The sequence below is a fragment of the Aquarana catesbeiana genome, linkage group LG07, assembly GCF_042186555.1.
Source record: "Aquarana catesbeiana isolate 2022-GZ linkage group LG07, ASM4218655v1, whole genome shotgun sequence".
NCBI lineage: Eukaryota > Metazoa > Chordata > Amphibia > Anura > Ranidae > Aquarana > Aquarana catesbeiana.
In genome coordinates, this window is record NC_133330.1 from 327,005,136 (window position 1) to 327,024,668 (window position 19,533).

At 43.7% G+C, this 19,533-nt stretch overlaps 1 long non-coding RNA gene and 10 other non-coding genes across 12 annotated transcripts; all 11 read right to left on the reverse strand.

Annotated features, from left to right (window-relative positions):
• Nucleotides 1–752: 752 nt before the first annotated feature.
• On the reverse strand, nucleotides 753–17,152 carry LOC141103811 (uncharacterized). 2 transcript variants are annotated; one of them, XR_012235373.1, is made up of 13 exons: nucleotides 17,032–17,152; nucleotides 13,245–13,280; nucleotides 12,276–12,410; nucleotides 12,036–12,069; nucleotides 10,613–10,643; nucleotides 7,707–7,741; nucleotides 7,446–7,483; nucleotides 6,631–6,671; nucleotides 5,605–5,647; nucleotides 4,188–4,230; nucleotides 3,417–3,454; nucleotides 2,141–2,281; nucleotides 753–990 (listed from the first exon to the last, which is right to left on the reverse strand). It is a non-coding gene; the product is annotated as an uncharacterized lncRNA (long non-coding RNA). The 2 variants fall into 2 exon arrangements; XR_012235372.1 differs by having other exon boundaries at nucleotides 2,141–2,278; nucleotides 17,032–17,151.
• On the reverse strand, nucleotides 3,268–3,353 carry LOC141104055 (small nucleolar RNA SNORD103/SNORD85). The gene has a single exon (XR_012235441.1). It is a non-coding gene; the product is annotated as a small nucleolar RNA SNORD103/SNORD85 (small nucleolar RNA).
• On the reverse strand, nucleotides 4,033–4,117 carry LOC141104052 (small nucleolar RNA SNORD103/SNORD85). Its single transcript, XR_012235438.1, has one exon. It is a non-coding gene; the product is annotated as a small nucleolar RNA SNORD103/SNORD85 (small nucleolar RNA).
• LOC141104050 (small nucleolar RNA SNORD103/SNORD85) lies at nucleotides 5,450–5,534 on the reverse strand. Its single transcript, XR_012235436.1, has one exon. It is a non-coding gene; the product is annotated as a small nucleolar RNA SNORD103/SNORD85 (small nucleolar RNA).
• LOC141104054 (small nucleolar RNA SNORD103/SNORD85) lies at nucleotides 6,475–6,559 on the reverse strand. Its single transcript, XR_012235440.1, has one exon. It is a non-coding gene; the product is annotated as a small nucleolar RNA SNORD103/SNORD85 (small nucleolar RNA).
• Nucleotides 7,051–7,135, reverse strand: LOC141104051 (small nucleolar RNA SNORD103/SNORD85). Its single transcript, XR_012235437.1, has one exon. It is a non-coding gene; the product is annotated as a small nucleolar RNA SNORD103/SNORD85 (small nucleolar RNA).
• LOC141104053 (small nucleolar RNA SNORD103/SNORD85) lies at nucleotides 7,563–7,647 on the reverse strand. The gene has a single exon (XR_012235439.1). It is a non-coding gene; the product is annotated as a small nucleolar RNA SNORD103/SNORD85 (small nucleolar RNA).
• Nucleotides 8,312–8,387, reverse strand: LOC141104069 (small nucleolar RNA snR60/Z15/Z230/Z193/J17). The gene has a single exon (XR_012235453.1). It is a non-coding gene; the product is annotated as a small nucleolar RNA snR60/Z15/Z230/Z193/J17 (small nucleolar RNA).
• Nucleotides 10,722–10,784, reverse strand: LOC141104087 (small nucleolar RNA SNORD78). The gene has a single exon (XR_012235468.1). It is a non-coding gene; the product is annotated as a small nucleolar RNA SNORD78 (small nucleolar RNA).
• Nucleotides 12,157–12,237, reverse strand: LOC141104046 (small nucleolar RNA SNORD79). Its single transcript, XR_012235433.1, has one exon. It is a non-coding gene; the product is annotated as a small nucleolar RNA SNORD79 (small nucleolar RNA).
• On the reverse strand, nucleotides 13,360–13,436 carry LOC141104066 (small nucleolar RNA SNORD74). The gene has a single exon (XR_012235450.1). It is a non-coding gene; the product is annotated as a small nucleolar RNA SNORD74 (small nucleolar RNA).
• Nucleotides 17,153–19,533: the final 2,381 nt, after the last annotated feature.

Here is a 19,533-nt window from a genome sequence, read left to right on the forward strand (position 1 = left end):
GTGCACCTATATTTATTGACTTTGCACATAGACACCATTTGTTCTATTGCACATGGGGAAGTTGGAACCACAAATCAAGATCTGCTTGAATTCATTGTATATGTTGTGGAACACAAGATTTAATAAATTCATTCATGTATTATTTATACACGCACTTTGAAATCTTGCACCAAGCACTTTACCTTTTTTTCCACACATTACAATGTTCAGCGGTTTGTGGCTGTCAGATTTATTTTGCAGTCAATGTGATCTTTCTGGGCCAAGCGCAACCCTATAGAATTTACACCATATTTGTAATCTGGCATCAGTGGAAGATCATTCTGTAAATTGTACATTCAGGGCTCTTTCACACAGATGGCAGTGGCTACCATTTTGTAGGCATTTTATGCACCAAGCTCAACACTTTGCCACACCAGGGAGCTGAAGATGCCATGTACAGTCTTGCCATACCAGTGAATGACTGTACACAGCCTTACATCTGTAAATGCAAATGCATCATCATCCTGCTAACCGGCACTCACTATAGTACGGCCGTGCAGTCAGTCATTCACTTGTATGGCATCCTGTATGCAAGACCTGGAGCTCCCAGGGAACAGGAGAGAGTGCCGGAAAACATATGATGGGTGCATTAAATGCCTCCAAATGTCCATGAATCCCTAAGTAGTTGATCTTTCTGTGGGTACAGTGTTAAAGCCTGTAATATAAAAAAAAAAAAAAAAAAAAAAAAAAAAAACACACAAACACAACAAACGGTATCTCAAAATAGAAATATTTAATGCATGTGTTAAATAAGTCATTTTTTAGTGAATACTACATGTAATGCAAAAATTATTTAATATTTAAGTCCTCCAGAGCAGAAGGCATTGGTCCAGGCTTCCAGATGATCCACTTCCCCATCACAGCTAGATCCACGTCACTTCATCCTCATACAAAATTTGATGACTGGCTGTAATGACATTCCGGGTCCTGAGAATCCTCTGCTACATTCTTCTGAATAGACCAAAAACAAAAAGCTCATAAGAAAGCAGTTTATGCAGCTATCAATTCCCAAGCCAATACATTCATTTTTTTTGCCAAGGCACACTGAGAACGGCCAAGACCCTCGAGCCTGGGTTCACACTGAGAAACCGCATGTAATTCACACAGGAATCGCAGCACATACCTGCGCCAATTACATGTGGTGTCTCTGGAGTGCAATTTGGCTTTGCATGGCTCAAAAAAAAAAAAAAAAAAAAAAAAAAACCACCACACTTGCATTAAACTGGTGCAGGACCCTTGTTTGTCCACACCAGAATCAGATCGCATGGGTGTGAACACCCATGCGATCCGATTCTGGTGCAGACAAAAAACAAAACAAAATAGGGATCAGATTTTGCAAACTGATCGGAGTGAGTTGAGATTTGGATGCAGTGCTGAATCCACAGCAAATTTGCACCACATCTAGCATGAACCCAGGCTAAAGCTGAATGGTAGCAATCTGCAGCCCACTAATTGGAATGGGAACCTACCACTAATCAACAGCAAAGAGGGGTGAGTGTTCATTCCGATTGGTTACCCCACTTTTGTCTAAGAGGATAGACCAAGATCTCCGCTAGGCTGGGAAGCCTGAAAAAAACAAAACCAAAAAAACAAAAAAAAAAAAAAAAATCCAACACACGATCTTGGACACCCAGCCGAGGTGGCAGCATTTTTCGAATGCAGAGGCCAGGCATGATGTCCTATCACGCCCGGGCTCCGAACAATCAGACTTCGGGGCCATCTGGCCCGCTGGAAATCTCTATGGTCATCCGGTGCCGGGCGGTTCCTTCTCCGGTTTGCTGATCACATGGGGCAAGCCGAGAGAAGCACCAGAGGGCTGTAAGAACAATAAAGTGGCTGAAGTGCAGCTATGATTGTTCTTATGGTGAAGGGAATTGCTGGCTCTAAAAAGATATCTGAATTGTGCTTGTAACTGCACCCATCATTCAGATATCCCCACTCAAAGTCCACAACGTCATATGACATTGGATGTGAGGAAGCAGTTAAGGTCTTGTAAACATTCAAAACAATGCCCAACTCCAGGAAAGTAAAAACATTACTCCCTCCCCTCCATAACCAGGGTTAAATGCTCATATCTAGTGGAGAGATGGAGATCACTTACCTTAAAACCGCCAAAACACCAGTCTGTGGGCGGAGCTTCAGCATCACATACAATACTGGGGCCCTGAATGGTACATGTGAAGGAGGCTGGAGCGAACCAGAGCAGCTGCGGGACAATGATTGCAGAGTTGGAGGAAGCCTGCTGGGAGCAAGGAGTAAGGTATTTCACTCTTTAATCCTTTGCCTTAGACTAAACAAGACTCAAAATCCCAGGGGGTGGGGGGCATCGGGGTGCTTTGGAGGATGTTCAGATTCTCAGAGGCCATAGGACAACATTCCGTCCCCCGTGCAAACCAGGCAAGGTAAAGAAGGTCACATTTCCATATTCCTAAGAATCGATCAATAAGCTTTAAAATATACCCTTGCTGACCTCTGTAGCTGCAGGCACTGTGGAGCCACTAATTCTCAGATCATAACAGACTGTAAAGTTGGGTTGCAATAACTTCTGAACTTTAAAAAAGGATAATTCACCTTTACAAAAAAGCCTGCCCATGCAGGTAAGGGATGTTTGTAGATTAAAAAAAAAAAAAACTGCAGCTCTGACTAAAGATGAATAATACCCTTGCTATAGATGTAGGCCATTTACATACCTTATGAAGCCTGACTGGAATACTCCCAAGACATTGCTAAGTGAGGCCTAGTCATCACTGCTCACCTCCACCATCACAGAAGCGAGCCATTTGATTCAAACCCCCTTACATATTCTCTCTGCTCTGATGGAGTAAGCTCTAAGCTCAGCCTTTGAGAGCTCACTCCTGTGATGGAGGTGAGCAGTGATGACTAGGCCTCACTTAGCAACATCCCAGGATGCAAGTGACCTATAGCAAAGGCTTTATTCAACATTAGCGCTGCACAATTTTTATCAACAGAAGCTCCTCATCTGCATAGGCAGCTTTGTGGCAAGGTGAACTATTCCTTTTAGCACCAGCCCCTTCACATTGGAAGACTGGCAGGCAGTGAAGTCCCTGCTCAAAAGCAAGGGGATAAGTGAATTTTTTGTATGAATTTTGTAGCAGCAAGCACTGGAGAAATTCAATCTCAGGAGGTCAATAAGGACTTGTTTTGAAGCTCACTTATGTCTCATAATATGTAAAATGTTTGAATGTCCATAGGTTCACTTAAGAGTGGTCAAGCTCAGATTGATAAGAGTACGTATGGGGTTCTCATTATTGAACAACGTTCTCAGTGAGGGCAAGTGTGTCATCACCGCCTGACCTTATAATAGAGCTCACAGTACAGGGAGATACTGCTTTGGCTGGAAGGGGCATTTTGCTCACCGTGTGGCCTGTAGTTGTTCACTCTTCTCAGACTTGGTCTAAAAAAAAAAAAAAAAAAAAAAAAAAAAAAAAAGCGCTTACTCTCTGCTTACTGCTAAACAAGTCACTACCAATCTACCAGACAGTCCTGTCTTATGAGCCGGAGCTGATCCCCAAGATGCCTGTATAGGAAGCTGAGCGAGGGCAAGATAGCCCCTACTTTGCTCTGTCCTTGTGAGGACCGGAGCGATGTCTGACATCACTTCCTCCTCGCGGGTTTAAAAAGGAATTATTTCCTTTTTTGCTATTAATGGTAAATGAGAGATCTGGGGTCTTTTTTGACCCCAGATCTCTTGAGAACCTGTCATGCCCATTTCTATTACCAGGGATGTTTACATTCATCATAAATAAAAAAAAAAAAAAAAAAAAGGGGAAGAAGAAATGCTCTTTAATATCTCAATTTTTTTCCATTTAATTAATGCCACATAAAAGGTTTGTTCACATTATAAAAAAAAACAACTCCCGATTACACATCCACCGCTTGTCAGTACAGGCAGTGGGTAGGCGATTGAGGATCACTTTTTCTATTAACACAGAACCCTTTATAAAAGGGATACATTTCTATTATCAACATTGGTCAAGCTCAGATATTTTGAGTACGTAGGGGATTCTCATTATTGAACAACGTTCTCAGTGAGGGCAAGTGTGTCATCACCGCCTGACCTGGAAATAAAGCTCACAGTACAGGGAGAGGACATTCATAGCTTTGACTAGAAGGGGCATTTTGCTTACCAGTTGGCCTGGAATGGTTCAAACTTCTCAGAATTACAGAGATCTAAAAAGAAAGTGAACAATGTAAAAAATTTCCTGCAAAAAAAAAAAAAAAAAAAAAAGTGCAATTTTGGTAGGATGTTAAATAGACTCAATATTACCTCTAATCAGACTCATCTGCAGGCAGAGGAGGTTTCAACATGTCTTAACAGCCTCTGCCTGCAGCCCAGTCTGCCTAGGAGTAATATGGAATCCATTTAAGATCCTGCCATTTCACCCAGCCCTGACGAAGGAGATTGTGTGGCTGCAGAATACAGGACAACTGGGCACCAGTAAAGATTGTACCACTACCACCTTTTAAAACTGGTATGCGTGCAACCACGCAGGAGCCTAAAAGCTTTGCCAGAAGGACCAGCTACTGTGGGGGGAGCACCTCCAACTGCTATCAGCATACTGCAGTAACAGTGGGGAGACCATATGCCAATGCAGGGCCTTGGACCCTCCCCACCTGTTCCCCTGCATTACAAGAGCTACCTTGGGACTTTAGAAGTGCCATTTAAGAATATAATTCCAAGTAGCTAAATTCTGTATGGTTTTACTGAAGCGTCTCAGGCTCAATTCACATCTATGCATGTTTTTCGCTTGTTTTTTTTACCCCATTTGTGTTTAAGCTTTTTTGCTTTATATGGCAGCTTTATATATAAAAAAAAAAAAAAAAAAAAAAAGGCGCAGTTTGGCATTTAAGAAAGTCTGACCCTTTCCAAAAATGCAGCGGCACCAAATTAATGTGAATGTGCATAGGAACCCATGTGAAGTAAAATAAAAGCATTGGTATCAATGGAGCCTTATTGCGAATATGCTATTCAGCCACATTACAGCTATGTCTCTGTGGATCAATCGCTCTAAAGAATCCAGGCTTAGGCCCCTTATACACTTTTATGACCTGAAAGTCGCATGACTTGAAGCAATGCCTGTGCAATCTTGGTCTTTGGACCTCAAGTTGCAGCAAAGTAGTGCAGGGACTACGTTGAAGTTGCTGCGACTTCAAGTCGCACAGATGAATGGTACTCCTTAGATACAGTAAAGCAAAGACATGACAGCTCAGATCACAGCTAATCAGTGCTCTGGTCCTCTATGTGCGTTTTCTGAAGCGACTTATAAAAAGGCATTCGTGATTAAACATCCACCGCTTGTTAATACAGGCAATGGGTAGGCAGTTGAGGATCACTTTTTTCTATTAACACAGAACACTTTATAAAAGATATTTGTATTATCAACATTGGTCAAGCTCAGATATTTTGAGTACGTATGGGGTTCTCATTACTGAACAATGTTCTCAGTGAGGGCAAGTGTGTCATCACTGCCTGACCTTATAATAGAGCTCACAGTACAGGAAGACATCACTCACAGCTTTGGTTAGAAGGGGCATTTTGCTTACCAGGTGGCCTGGAATGGTTCAAACTTCTCAGAACTACAGAAGTCTAAAAGAGAAAAGGGAACAATGTAAATTTCCTGCAAAAAAGTTCTCATGACAGATCTTATAATAAGCTAAAATTGTTTTACTGCATTATTTTCTTAAAAAGGAGAAGAATTTTTTTTTTTTTGGGAGCTTGTAAGGCATTGCACCAGCAGATCTCCTGCAGACCTGTCCATGTATTCATACATACTATATGGGCAGATACACTGACAAGAAAAATCAAAGAACTACCACTGCGATCCAAAGCGCCTTGGTAGAGCTCTGATTGAGCACTACAAGCCGACATCTGACTCATCAGAATATGTAACGGAAGTGAAGTTTCATCGCCGCCATCTTGCTACACCCCACACAGGAACTATACAGTGAGAAGGTGGCAAGTGGACATCTTGTTACACCTACCGGAGTTTTGCATTTCACACTTTTAAACAGTAAACGGAGCTTATATAGTCAAAATGAGTATTTTGAAATCCATGTGTTTAGAGGTTGAATTTTAAAAGCAGCAGCGAGCCTGCAGAGCTCACAGGTTTGCTAATCTGACAGAACACTGCTGCTTTGAAAAAAAAAAAAAAAAAAAAAAAATCAACGAAAAATGAAAAACAGACGGATTTCAAAATACTCAATTTGACTATATAAGCTCCGTTTACTGTTAAAAATAAAATGCAAGACGCCTGTGGGTGTAACAAGATGTCCGCTTGCCGCCTTTTCACTGTATCCTTAGTATAGCAAGATGGTGGGAAGAAGAAAAGGCTGCAGCATTGGGAACATGTTCCACTCTAAAAACAGATGCAACATGTTCCCAAAGGCAAACTTATCCTTTAATAGGGACATTGGTCAAGCTCAGATTGATTGAGTACGTAGGGGGTTCTCATTATTGAACAACGTTCTCAGTGAGGGCAAGTGTGTCATCACCGCCTGACCTTATAATAGAGCTCAGGAGTACAGGGAGAGGTCATTCACAGCTTTGATTAGAAGGGGCATTTTGCTTACCAGGTGGCCTGGAATTGTTCATGCTTCTCAGAATTAGAGATCTAAAAAAAATAAAAAGGGAACAATGTAAAACTTCCTCCAAAAAGGTTTCCATGACAGATCAATTATAACCACTTCAGCTCCAGAAAGAAATTTAGCCCCCCCCCCACCTTCCAGGCCATTTTTTGCGATTCAGCACTGCGTTACTTTAACCACTTGCCAACCAGCCACTGCAGATTTACTGCAGCAGAATGGCACAGCTGTGGCCTCTAGGGGCGCGCGCAGCTCGCCCCGGAGCCGATGGGAGTGCCCGGCGGGCGCGATTACTCATGACCGAGAACACAGATCCCAGTTCCATACCGTCCTTACTGACAGATCACCATTCTGCCTGTGTGCTGAACGATCGGCGGGTGCAAACAGACATCTTAATAGGCACATTGGTCAAGCTCAGATTGATTGAGTACTTATGGGGTTCTCATTACAGAACAATGTTCTCAGTGAGGGCAAGTGTGTCATCACTGCTTGACTTGGAAATAAAGCTCACAGTACAGGGACATGTCACTAAGGCCCCTTTCACATGGGATGGACCCCTTATCAGGGGATTCGCTCACAGATCCCCGCTGATCAGAGCAGGGTGGGTGGATGACAGGTCTGTCTGCTTTTTTTTTGTGGACCCGATCAGATTGGAGGTAGAAGAGTGTAAAATAAACACAATTTCATTTAAACCCGATAGTCCATAAGGGGTAGATACATCATCTGATCAGGTCTGCCTGAAAAATGGGCCCTTCGTGTGAAAAGGGCCTTAAAGTTTTGGGTAGAAGGGTCATTTTGCTTACCAGATGGCTTGGAGTTGTTCAACCTCGGAATTAGAGATCTAAGAAAAAGGGAACAATGTAAATTTTCTCACGATCAATCTCTTACTTTACTACATTTTCTCTCAATAGGGACATTGGTCAAGCTCAGATGTTTTGAGTACTTATGGGGTTCTCATTACTGAACGAGGTTCTCAGTGAGGGCAAGTGTGTCATCACCGCCTGACCTGGAAATGGCAAACTGCTGGTATAAGAGCTGGAGCCAAAAAGGAGCATTTTACTTACTATGTGGACTGAAGTGTCATCTTCGTATTAGAGATCTACAAAAAAAAAAAAAATAAAAAAGAAACTGCATGTAATAATGTGTTTGCATTGGTACCTTAGAAAAAACTTTTTTCTGGGACATCCCAAATCTTCCTCTAGATGAGTGATGGTGAACCTCGGCACCCCCAGATGTTTTGGAACTACATTTCCCCTGATGCTCAACACTGCAGGGTACATGAGCATAATGGGAAATGTAGTCCCAAAACATCTGGGGTGCCAAGGTTCGCCATGACTGCTCTAGATCATGACCAATCCTGCTTCCTCTACCATGTTATTGTCAAAAACTATTACACCCTGTGACATCACCACAGATTTGAGGGTCAGCTGTAGAGAGCTCAGTTCCCATTGAAAGTCATGGCACCAGAAGTACATCTCCCAAGAGCCCTTTCGCTACACATACTGTGTGGGTAGGCTCTTGGGAGTTAAGGAATCGTTTTGATGGGGGGAAAAAAAAAAAAAAAAAAAAAATTAATCAATGTATAACTGTGGAGATGAACAGATATTGGGGGGTTGGTATTGCGATTGTGCCTAGAGCAAGCTACAAAAAAAAAAAAAAAAAAATTCTCTGGATGTATCAGATAGGAGCGAAAGACTGTTCTTCACAGCAAATCAGCTGAACTATGTTTTCATCATGTACATTCAGAGTAATAAAATGGCTAAAATTCTCACCATATTAAAAAAAGTCCTCCTACGATACGGAAAGCAAGTTGCTATAGTTGATCTTAATATTCTACCCAGTAGCCAATACCAACAGTTTGGTTCAATTTAAGAAACGTGAAAATGCTTATGTTGGATAGTTTTATTTTCCCTGTTTAGAACAGTTATATTACCGCTTCCAAGTCACAGACCTAGAACACACAGGACAGAGCAGCTGTTTCTGGCAGAGCTTGATCACACAGGAGTTTTGCCCCGTTGACATGTAGGAACGTATTTTCTCCCCTTGTAGTTTCTCCACATGCTCTACATCAGGGGGTCTCAAACCGGTGGCCCACCAGCTGTTGCAAAACTACAACTCCCATGAGGCATTGCAAGGCTGACAGTTACAAGCACGACTCCCACAGACAGAGGCATGATGGGTCTTGTAGTTCCACAACAGCCGCCAATTTAAGACCCCTGCTCTGCATTGTCCTTACAACCCAGGCACATTACATTGGCAAACCTCTAAAGAAACAAACAGAGTATATCCCTCTATAGCAGGGGGTCTCAAACCGGTGGCCCACCAGCTGTTGCAAAACTACAACTCCCATGAGGCATTGCAAGGCGGACAGTTACAAGCATTACACCCTCAGGCAGACGCATGATGGGACTTGTAGTTCCGCAACAGCTGGAGGGCCGCCAGTTTGAGACCCCCTACTCTATAGTGTGTACCTGCCTCAACCCAAAGCACTGAGCGATTTCTGTCTCCTCTCACCCCTCTGCTATCTGCATTAATCACTTCTGACAGGTTAGCTGCCTTTGGTTTTCTTGTTCTCACTTCTGGAAAGAAAAACTTTGGTGCTCATTTTGGCTCACCAACACTTGGATTTCTCAGTCTGCAGGGTGGGAGCTTCCATTTTTTGGCAAGAGTTGCTGAACCCAAGCTACCAGGCTCAATAAACTTTCTACTGGTTGAAGATTTGCATCCAACACCTTCTTTCTGCTTATCCTTGGAATGCTGGCCATTAAGGGAGTTCATTCCATTTTAAATCAGTGCCAATGCACTGAAAACTAGACCTGACCTGTTTGTTAATGCAGTTCACACAACACATAGAACATTGCGCTGCAATAAAACTGTTGCCCTGGTGCCATTCAAAATTTGCACCTCAACCATCAAGCTTGCATGCTGGGTAACAAAGGCATGAAGCCAGGACTTCAACTGCATTCTCCAGGATCCAGCAAGTTTCACTCCCTTTCTCCATCACACCGGGTGAGCAAACAGATTGTATCCAGGGAACCTTCATTGGACCAAGACTGACAGAATTTCAAACACCTTAAGCTTCAGTAGAAGCCCAATGAGCGGGTGATACACGTATAGGAGGGCGGATCTGAGCCCATAGCGTCACGTAGCCACCGCGTTCCTTGGAGTGGCGAGTGTGCAGATGTGTTAGACATAGAAGTGCTTTATTTGTATATCTTGCAAGTGTGTTTTTATGGGGGGGGCACGTTAATAAATGTGTCGAAAGGGAGAGCAATATGTAGTCTGCCTTTTGGATTGCTGAGCAAAGAGACGTGCCAACAGAGCTGGATATCCCTGGAGGGGAGGAAGGAGACCATAGCAGGGTAATACCACAAGAGTGATCTCACATAGAGCCTATTGGAACTCAGAGGTGAGCAGGTCTTTCAACCAGGGGTGCTGTGCACTTTTGGTGTCATAAGCCGATTGGTGATTGAAGAGCACTGCGGTGGATCAACTATTTTAATGGACTTTGTTATAGGACACTTTAGATTTTTATGTGAAGAATTTTATTTAGGAGCACAGAATAGCTTAGAATTCAGTGGCGCTGCACTATACAAGTTATTTTAGGTGTCATTTGGTGTAGTGAAATTGCTAGGAGTGTACAGCAGCAACTGAATACATTTGAATATTGACACCAACATAGAATTTAGTCATATTTGTATATATGATTTAGATGCAGGGATCTCAAACTGGTTGCCCTCCAGCTGTTGGGATACTACAAGTCCCATCATGCTTGTAACTGAAGCAAGAGGGCCACCAGTTTACGACCCCTGGTTTAGAGGTAACGCTGATTGTATTGTATACACTAGTTAAGGTTATAAAATCAGCCATCATATGGCAGAATCAGTTTCATCACCGGTCACAAGAGGGGGGGGGGGGGGGGGGGGGAGCCACGCCCCCCCCCTCCACTATAGATGCCAATATACCTCACCTTAAAAAGTCAAGTCCCACTGATGGAGCACCTAGGAGACCAAAATACAAAAAGGTGGTTAGTATCGCAAAAGCAGGTTACCAGTACATGCACAATCGAGTGTAGGGTTTATTTCAGCAGCAATACAATCAACATGTATATTTCAGGTCAGACATTTGGATCATCATTTAAAACCCAAAGAGCACAAAACCTAAGAGCAGCTTTGCTCAAGATGACTGGTGCCGACATTATGTTAAATCATCATCAGTTGACCAACTCTCTGAATGTAAAAGTCAGTGTGGCCAGATACCTGATAAACCATAAAAGTGAAGCCCCACGAGTCCAAAAGCACCCTTACCAGGAGACAGTCTATAGCAGTGATGGTGAACCTTGGCACCCCAGATGTTTTGGAACTACATTTCGCATGATGCTCAACTACACTGCAGAGTGCATGAGCATCATGGGAAATGTAGTTCCAAAACATCTGGGACGCCAAGGGTCGCCATCACTGGTATATACAGAGACACAAGGTGCACATCATAGTAGCTCAACTCCCCAGTAGACTGAAACAATCACAATAGCAAAAAATTAGGGGGTGCAGATCACCTCTACAAATAAACCTTAATGGGGGTGAAACATGTCAGAGGGGTGTGGACAAGATGAGGGGGGCTAAAGCAGCTGTTTCCTTTGCAGATGTGGTTGATCTTTGTGGTGTGCACCCCCAATTTTGCTATTGTGATAGTTCCATGGAGTAAGACGTGCTCCTGGGAGGGGCCCGACACCCACTGTGGGAGGAGAACTGATGGACAAACGGGAGGCATTTGAGTGGTGTTATTTTACATGTGGTCCCAGTAGACTGGAGTTGCTCTACACCAGGGATATGCAATTAGCGGACCTCCAGCTGTTGCAGAACTACAAGTCCCATGAGGCATAGCAAGACTGACAGCCACAAGCATGATGGGACTTGTAGTTCTGCAACAGCTGGAGGTCTGCTAATTGCATATCCCTGCTCTACAATACATGCCAAGACTGCTACCCATTGCAAGAGAGATTGTCTGTAGTATGGACAGCGCTCCCCATTTCAAAACTGGGGCATATAATCAGAGTGCATCTAAAGAGGATCCTCAACGCCGCCTGCATAACCACATACAACACATCTATGGGCAGGCTGGTTGTACCGAAGCCAATCCATGGACTGTAATCTAGTAAATCGCATGCAAAAAAAATTTCCAACAGGTTGTTTGTACTGCCAGCAATTTTCTTTCCTTACACATGTGGAGAAAGAAAAGAAATCATCTTTACGCAGTTGCATCTGCGACTGAAGCACTGTACACTATGTTTTATTTATTTCTTGTACTTATCTCAATAAAACTTTGAATGAAAAAAAAAAAAAAAAAAAAAAAAAGAAATCATCTATGGCTTGCTTTAAAAGTGGATTACAAACCTTCATGTTGTTCCTGGGATGGTACAGGTCTGATCTAGAAGGGAAAAAAAAAAAAAAAAAAAAAAGGGAAAGGGAAACATGAAGACAAGATATACAAACTAAAAGAAGGTTCTATTTTCTACACGGTATCAGAGTAGAAGATTTCCCTCAGTCTTTTTTCAGAGAGATTCCCATTGATTTTTTCAAGTCATCATTTACAGCCCACATTTCCATATGATGCAGAAAGAGTTGCAGACTTACCCAAGAGCCCTGAAGCATGATGGACAGGACTCTCTGGTCTAAAAACACAAACGCTGGTTAGACGTGCGATCTTTAGTGGGTTCTTTCTTGCGCTGGTTTGCGATGCATCGGCGCACATATTGGTGGTAAACTCATCTGGAAGTCAAGAGAAGCAAAATGAAGAGTCAGAGCAGCATTACACATTCAAGTAATTAGTTCAGACTGAACTGGACTTCAAAAAGAACTATATGCAAAACTTATTTTTTTTTTTTTTAAGTTTTGGATAGAAGGATTAGAACCCGTCAGGATATTATTGCTGTCTGTGTCCCCATTAAAGGAGATTCACCCTCGCCATTTGTCCTGTTTACCATTATTGAAAGTCAAAGTAAAAGAAAATCCCAACTTTTGGGCTGTCCCCAGAAAAGGAAAAGAGGGGGTGGGGTATGATCCTTACCAAGCATAAATCAATGCAGACAGGCGAGTCCCTACTAGGGCTGAGGGGGATAAAAAAAAAAAAAAAAAAAACCACACACCACCAAACCTCGATTTGAATCTTGAATCAAGTTGAGAGGTCATATCGATTTTTTTTTTCCCACCAGGAACGGCGCTGACACCGTGCTGGTCCTGAGGTGTTGTGGGCAGGAGTTTTTAGGAGAGGCCACGGCCTAGTCCACAAGGCCGGACGCCGCAGACTAGGCTGAAGCCACAGCCTCGCCTAAACTCCTGCCCACAGCTCCCCAGGACCGGCGCAGTGTCCATAAAAAAAAAAAAAAAAAAAAAGCGCCGAAAAAAAAAAAAAAAACCCCTCGATTTGAATCGTGAATTGAGTTTTTTTAAAAAAAATAAATAAAATAATTATGCTGATTTTTTTTTTTGGAGAAAAATCACCCCAGCTCTAGTCCCTACATACAATTGATGTGTGAAGAGACAAAATGAGTGCAACATTGCCTAAATTCCTACAACAAAGCAGTAAAATCGTGTTGAACCCACCTCCATACCGAACCTCAGGTAAACCCAAGTGATGATCTGTAATAAAATCACATTGAAAAGTCAGCAATCTGGAAGTGAATTATTGATTCCAGTTAACAAAAGAAGAAAAAAAAAGTACCCGCTCAGAGACGTTGGTAATCATCATTCTCATCAGATGTCCCTACCAACATAGCTTTCATCATCTCAGGAATAAATGTGATCAGCAGCACAGAGAAGACAGATTTAGCTCGGGTTCAACAGCAGCACTGCTTTGAAGTTGCGCTACTTCAGTGCGATTTCAAAGCCGCAGATTGGTGCGATACGCACCGCCAATTTCATTGCAGTTTGCAACTTAACCACCTCCTCTCAGTCTGGTACGTCATACAACATGGCCTCGGGGTCATGGCTCTGTACCCAATCACATGAAGCACAGAAGGGCCGTTTTTATCGGCTCTCCTCGCCTCACACTGACAGGGGGAGAGGAGAGCCGATCAGCAGCACTTCCTCACAGGGGAGATCTCTGTACAGGTAATCAGAGCACTGATCATCAGTGAAGCAGAAAAATTACTTATTTACCAAAATTTACTGACAGAAACTAAGAAAAACATTGTTCTTTCAAAAAATTCAGTTTTTATTTAGCAGAAAAAAAAAAAAAAAAAAAACCCAGTAGTGATTAAATACCACCAAAAGAAAGCTTTGTGCGACGTACCAGTGCACATTAGTACATCCCTTGTGACAGTAATAGGCACCCTTTATGAAGGAATCTGGGGGCTACAAGACCCCAAATTCCTCCTTTGCATTTAAAAGCATTCAAAACACCAAGTTTGGCGATTTTGAATGCTGTCATTGTTTAAATTTGGCGCCTTTAAGTCTTCTGTAAAGCAGAAGAGATGTCATGACGTCCCTTCTAGGTTACTAGATCTGGCCGGCGGACATGCCGGCTGGTTGCTCGGGCCTCCTGGTGGGACGTCACCACCTGCTGCTTGGGATAACATCCGAGTGGCTTCTTATCCGCATCGGTCGTTATCCCAAGAAAGCCGACTGGGGTTTTAAGTGCCCGCGGGCTGGGCGCTCGTACGTTCATCACGTGCACCGGCGGGCCGGACGTTTAGCGGCGGTGGTACGTGTGCGGCCCGCATCCTAGATCAGGACATTATCCGTCCACCTGAGCCAAAGGAAGCCTTGTATTCACTGATAAAGATACAAGGCTTCTCCTGAATGGAAGTCACCAATTACAGTATATTCGCCAACGCGACGTGTGGGGGGGGGGGGGGGGGGGGGAGTGGGGGGGGGGGGAGTGGGGGGGTTTCGAAGCGATTTGAATCTTGAATCGAGTTGAGAGGTCAAATCGCTTCAAAATTTAAGCAAATCGATTTTTTTTTTTTTTTCACCAGGACCGGTGCTGACACCGTGCCAGTCCTGAGGGAGCTGCGGGCAGGAGTTTTTAGGTGAGGCCACGGCTTCGCCTAGTCCGTGAAACCGGACAACGCTGCCTCGCCTAAAAACTCCTGCCCGCAGCTCCTCAGGACTGGCACGGTGTCAAAAAAAAAAAAAAAAACCACACCCCCTCGATTCGAATCGTTAATCAAGAACAAAAAAAAAAAAAAAAAAATAAAAATATAAGATCGCAGATTTATTTTTTTTTTGAGAAAATTGCCCAGCTCTAAGTATAGTACATAGCGGCCTCAGTTATATAGTGTAAGAAGTTTATTCAGGTCGGCAGAGAGGGGTTTTTGCACACTTCCACCCAACCCCCACGGCAGACCCAGGACCAGCATGGTGGTGGGGTGTCCCAGATAGCGGGGGGAGGGAGACCAGCAAATGTCCATCCCTTCTACCGTCACTAATCTCCCCTAATAAGATCCCCACAGCAAGGTTTATTACATCACTTCCAGGTTCAACTGTCACTTTCCCTGGCTGCTGTGGCTGGGAAGGACCTAATAAAATTATAAATGTATACACACACACACACACACACACACACACACACACATACATACACACACAGGCTATTAGGCGACGATACAATCAATTGTACAATCTTTACCAAAAATTTTGTAATATAAAAAAAACAAAAACAAAAAAAACAGACAAATGGAAATCAGAAAGATCTATTAGGAGATTGTACAATCAGGTTGTATAGTGTATGGCCAGCTTACCTGCAAAACGTTTGGAGCTGCCCATGGAAGCAGAAGCATCCCTGACATTTAGGGCTTGTTCACACACCCCGATTTACCCTGTTTCCCTGAAAATAAGACCTAGCGTGATTGTCGGTGATGGCTGCAATATAAGCCCTACCCCCCCCCCCCCCCATATTAGCTCTAGTTAAAGTCCTTGAAGGTCTTCTTTTCAGGGTAGGGCTTATTTGGGGGGTGGGGCTTATATTGCAGCCATCACCGACAATCACGCTAGGTCTTATTTTCGGGGGAAACGGGGTATCTCGCACCGCGATACACCACAATGCATTTTCAACATGTGCTGCAGTTCATTTCTTAAAATGGAACCTAACTTACAGGAAACTGCCAGCAGGCAGCTCTGTATTGCAGGTGACTCCGGCCTCATATCTCTTCTTCAGTGAGGCTCCATTCACACTTGATCAGAGTCACACGACAAATCACACCCCATTTTTTTTCCAATGAGTACCATTTATATCTATGCGACAGTCACAGCAACTTCAAAGCAATTCACGTACTACTTTGGTCTGACTTTCATGCGACTTCAGGGCCATAGTCTTCAATGTTAAAAGTCTCACCTGAATGTTATACATGTGACATTTGTTTGTTATCGGTGGTCAAAGCCAAAGTCGCACCCATTCAAAGCTGCACTCCAAAGTCGCTCAACATTGGAGTTTTCTAGAAGGGTGAATGGAGGCCCGAGACACTTCCCTGCCTACGTGCAGTTTTTATTGAATGTTCACCGTGTGCAGAGCTCAGCATTCCCAGCACACGTTGGCTGTGTTTAGAACGACCGACTCATGTATGGGTGACCCCCCCCACCAATCAAGAGGCTGAAAATTCAGCACCAGGGAAGGAGGCAACCCAGAGAGGGGGTTGCCGGAAGATTGAGGCGGGAGAGGGGGGGGGGGATATTCCAGAGTTTAGTTCAACTTGAAACGGCCTGTACACACACAAAAATACCGCTTTCGAATCGATCGTATGATAATGGGAGTTAGTACAGTACTTTCGAGAGCCGATTGACAGCTCATCCAATCGGACAAGCACACAAATTTCTCTTGTACGATACCAGAGCATACGATCTTCATTCAATCGGTACAGTTGTCGTCCAAAAATACAATACAACACTTCCAACTTTTTATTCTGTTGTATGAGAATTTTCACAACCTCTTCATTTTAGATATGCGACTAGCATGGAAAAAAAAAAAAAAAAAAAAAAAAAAACCCTACACCCCACACACACAACATCTGTTGTTCAATTTTCAGTATATATACACTGTATAGCAGACGACTGACATTACATCAGCACACACATACAGGAAGAAGAAGCTAAACATCCAATTGTATGCAAAATTTAAAGTGCATGTCCACCCAGCTACATGTCCTTTTTTTTTTTTCCAGTGCATTCCATCACATCTATATACATCCTGAATAATAATAATAATAATAATGTGTGAACTGAACTCACAGGAGAGAAATGATCTGTTCTTGGGGTTGCATTGCTGCTGTATGCACCCCTCCCCCCCTGCATGAAATATCTGCAACAGCTGCAGAAATTGGTAACATTGTTTCAGAGGAATTGGAGACAACAAAGTATATTCTCCCCAGGAGCCCCCAGCCAGTGATCAGCTTACCTCCATCAGAGAGCTCTGCACTGTGACCCCCATGCTGGGAGTACAACCTTCCAAAATGGCTCCTGAGCAGCAGTCAGCACATGTTCATTCCTTATTACCCAGCATGCACTAGTCCCACCCCCTCCCCCACATTCCAGAGGGAGGGACTACAACCATCCTGAGTGGCAATTATTACCATGGGGGGGGGGGGGGAGATATTCCCGCCCCTCTGATTACGTCAGCTGCTTATATTCGCTCGGCAGGGAACGTCTTCTCACACGCACATCACGTGACTTCGTACTGCCTTATGGCCCCGTACACACGATCCGAATATCGTACGAAAAACTGTCGTCCGAGGAAGAATCGTACGATTTTCGGATTGTGTGTACAGTACTTTCGAGAGCCGATCACGACCTCTCATCCGATATTATTTGATCGGACAAGCGCGAAAAATTTTCCTCGTGCGATATCAGATCGTACGATTTTCGTTTAATCAGTATTGTTGTCATCCCAAAATACAATACAAACACGTGACATCACTTCCGATTTTTTTTTTTTTCTGTCGTACGAGAATTTTAGTGACTTTAGTTACCCTGTAGGGATTCACCGATACCATTGTTTTGTACAATAAGTACCGATACTTTTTTTTTAGTACTCACCGATACCAATTACCGATACCTACCGCAACTGTTTTGTTTTAACTTCAGCTGTCAGCAATGGTACAAAGCATTGAAAATTTATTTACAAATTAAAATAGATTGATTTTTTTTTTAATTTTGCGCTTTTTCCATGTGAAATGTGTAACTATATTAATATATATGTGTAAAAATATTCACTAACAAAGCAAACAAAAACAAAAAAGTTTTAATTGTTTATCGTTTATAAAATAGACGTGAACAAAAGAAAAACAAAGCAGGAAAATAATGGGGTTCCACCCAAAAAAAAAAAAAACTACATGAAAAATCCCAGAAAAAATACAAAAAACCATTTGGATATATATATATATTTTTTTTTACTCACCTCTAAATGCCTGTTGCTAGGGGGTCCCTCGTAGTCTGCCTCTTCCAGTGCCTGGGCTGGTGACATCACTTCCCCCCAGGCACAGGAAGGGCTCAGCTCTGCTCCCTCCCTCCTGTCAATCATCTGGGACCCATTACAGGTCCCAGGTGACTGAGCGGCCAATCACGGCATGCGGCGCCGCTCGCGCATGCGCAGTGGGTGCCAGGCTGTGAAGCAGTTGCAATGCTGGCGCCGCTGAACGGAGGGGGAGACAAGCGGGGCTTCGATCCCCCATATCGCTGGGCCCAGGGACAGGTAAGTGTCCAATTAAAAGTCAGCAGCTGCAGTATTTGTAGCTGCTGACTTTGAGGCTAGGTTCACACTGCTGCGAATTTTATTGCGAATTTGAGCCGCTGCGATCGCTCAAATTCGCAATTCATTTTAATAACATTGTTTTCCATGAGTGCTGTTCACATCAATGCGTTGCGAATTTAACCTGCGTAAAAAAAGGGTCCTGTCCGAGTTTGATCCGTGTGCGATGCGAATTCAGCTCCATAGATTGCAAAATTTGCAGTAGAATCGCAAGAACACACAAAGAATTAGCAATGCAAATTTGCAATGCAATCGGATCAAAATCGCGCTAAATTCGCACTGCAGCAGTGTGAACCTAGCCTTAATTTTTTTTTTTTTTTTTTGACTGGCCCTCCTCTTTAAATCTACCAACAAGGGTGGCAATGCCTTTTACAGGCTTCGATACACCCACTCACCACCAAGAGGGGGTGCTGCCACCCTGGGTATGGGGTGAGTGTGGGCAGTGGAGCTTCCTTCCCCCAAGTTTCATTATCCCTCATTCCCCCACGCCTAGCGTACTGGTGCTTCCCTCAGGCCCCACCTACACGCATTTATCTACACCACCAAGAGGGGGTGCTACCACCCTGGGTCATTGGTGTCAGTGGAAGTAAGAGTGCCCCATCATTCATGTCAGGGGAAGGAATAGTGCCCCATCATTGGTGTCAGTGAGAGGAATAGTGCCCCATCATTGGTGTCAGTGAGAGGAATAGTGCCCCATCATTGGTGTCAGTGGGGGAATAGTGCCCCATTGTTGGTGTCAGTGGGAGGAATAGTGCCCCATAGGAATAGTGCCCCATTATTGGTATCAGTGGGAGAAATAGTGCCCCATCATTGGTGTCAGTGGGAGGAAAAATGCCCCATCGTTGGTGTCAGTGGGAGGAATAGTGCCCCATTATTGGTGTCAGTGGGAGGAATAGTGCCCCATCATTGGTATCAGTGGGAGGAATAGTGCCCCGTTGTTGGTGTCAGTGGGGGAATAGTGCCAAATTGTTGGTGTCAATGGGGGAATAGTGCCCCATCATTGGTATCAGTGGGAGAAATAGTGCCCCATCATTGGTGTCAGTGGGAGGAATAGTGTCCCATCACTGGTGTCAGTGGGAGGAATAGTGCCCCATTGTTGGTGTCGGTAGCAGTTGCTGATAGTGGGAGGAAACATGCCCCAAGGACCGGATA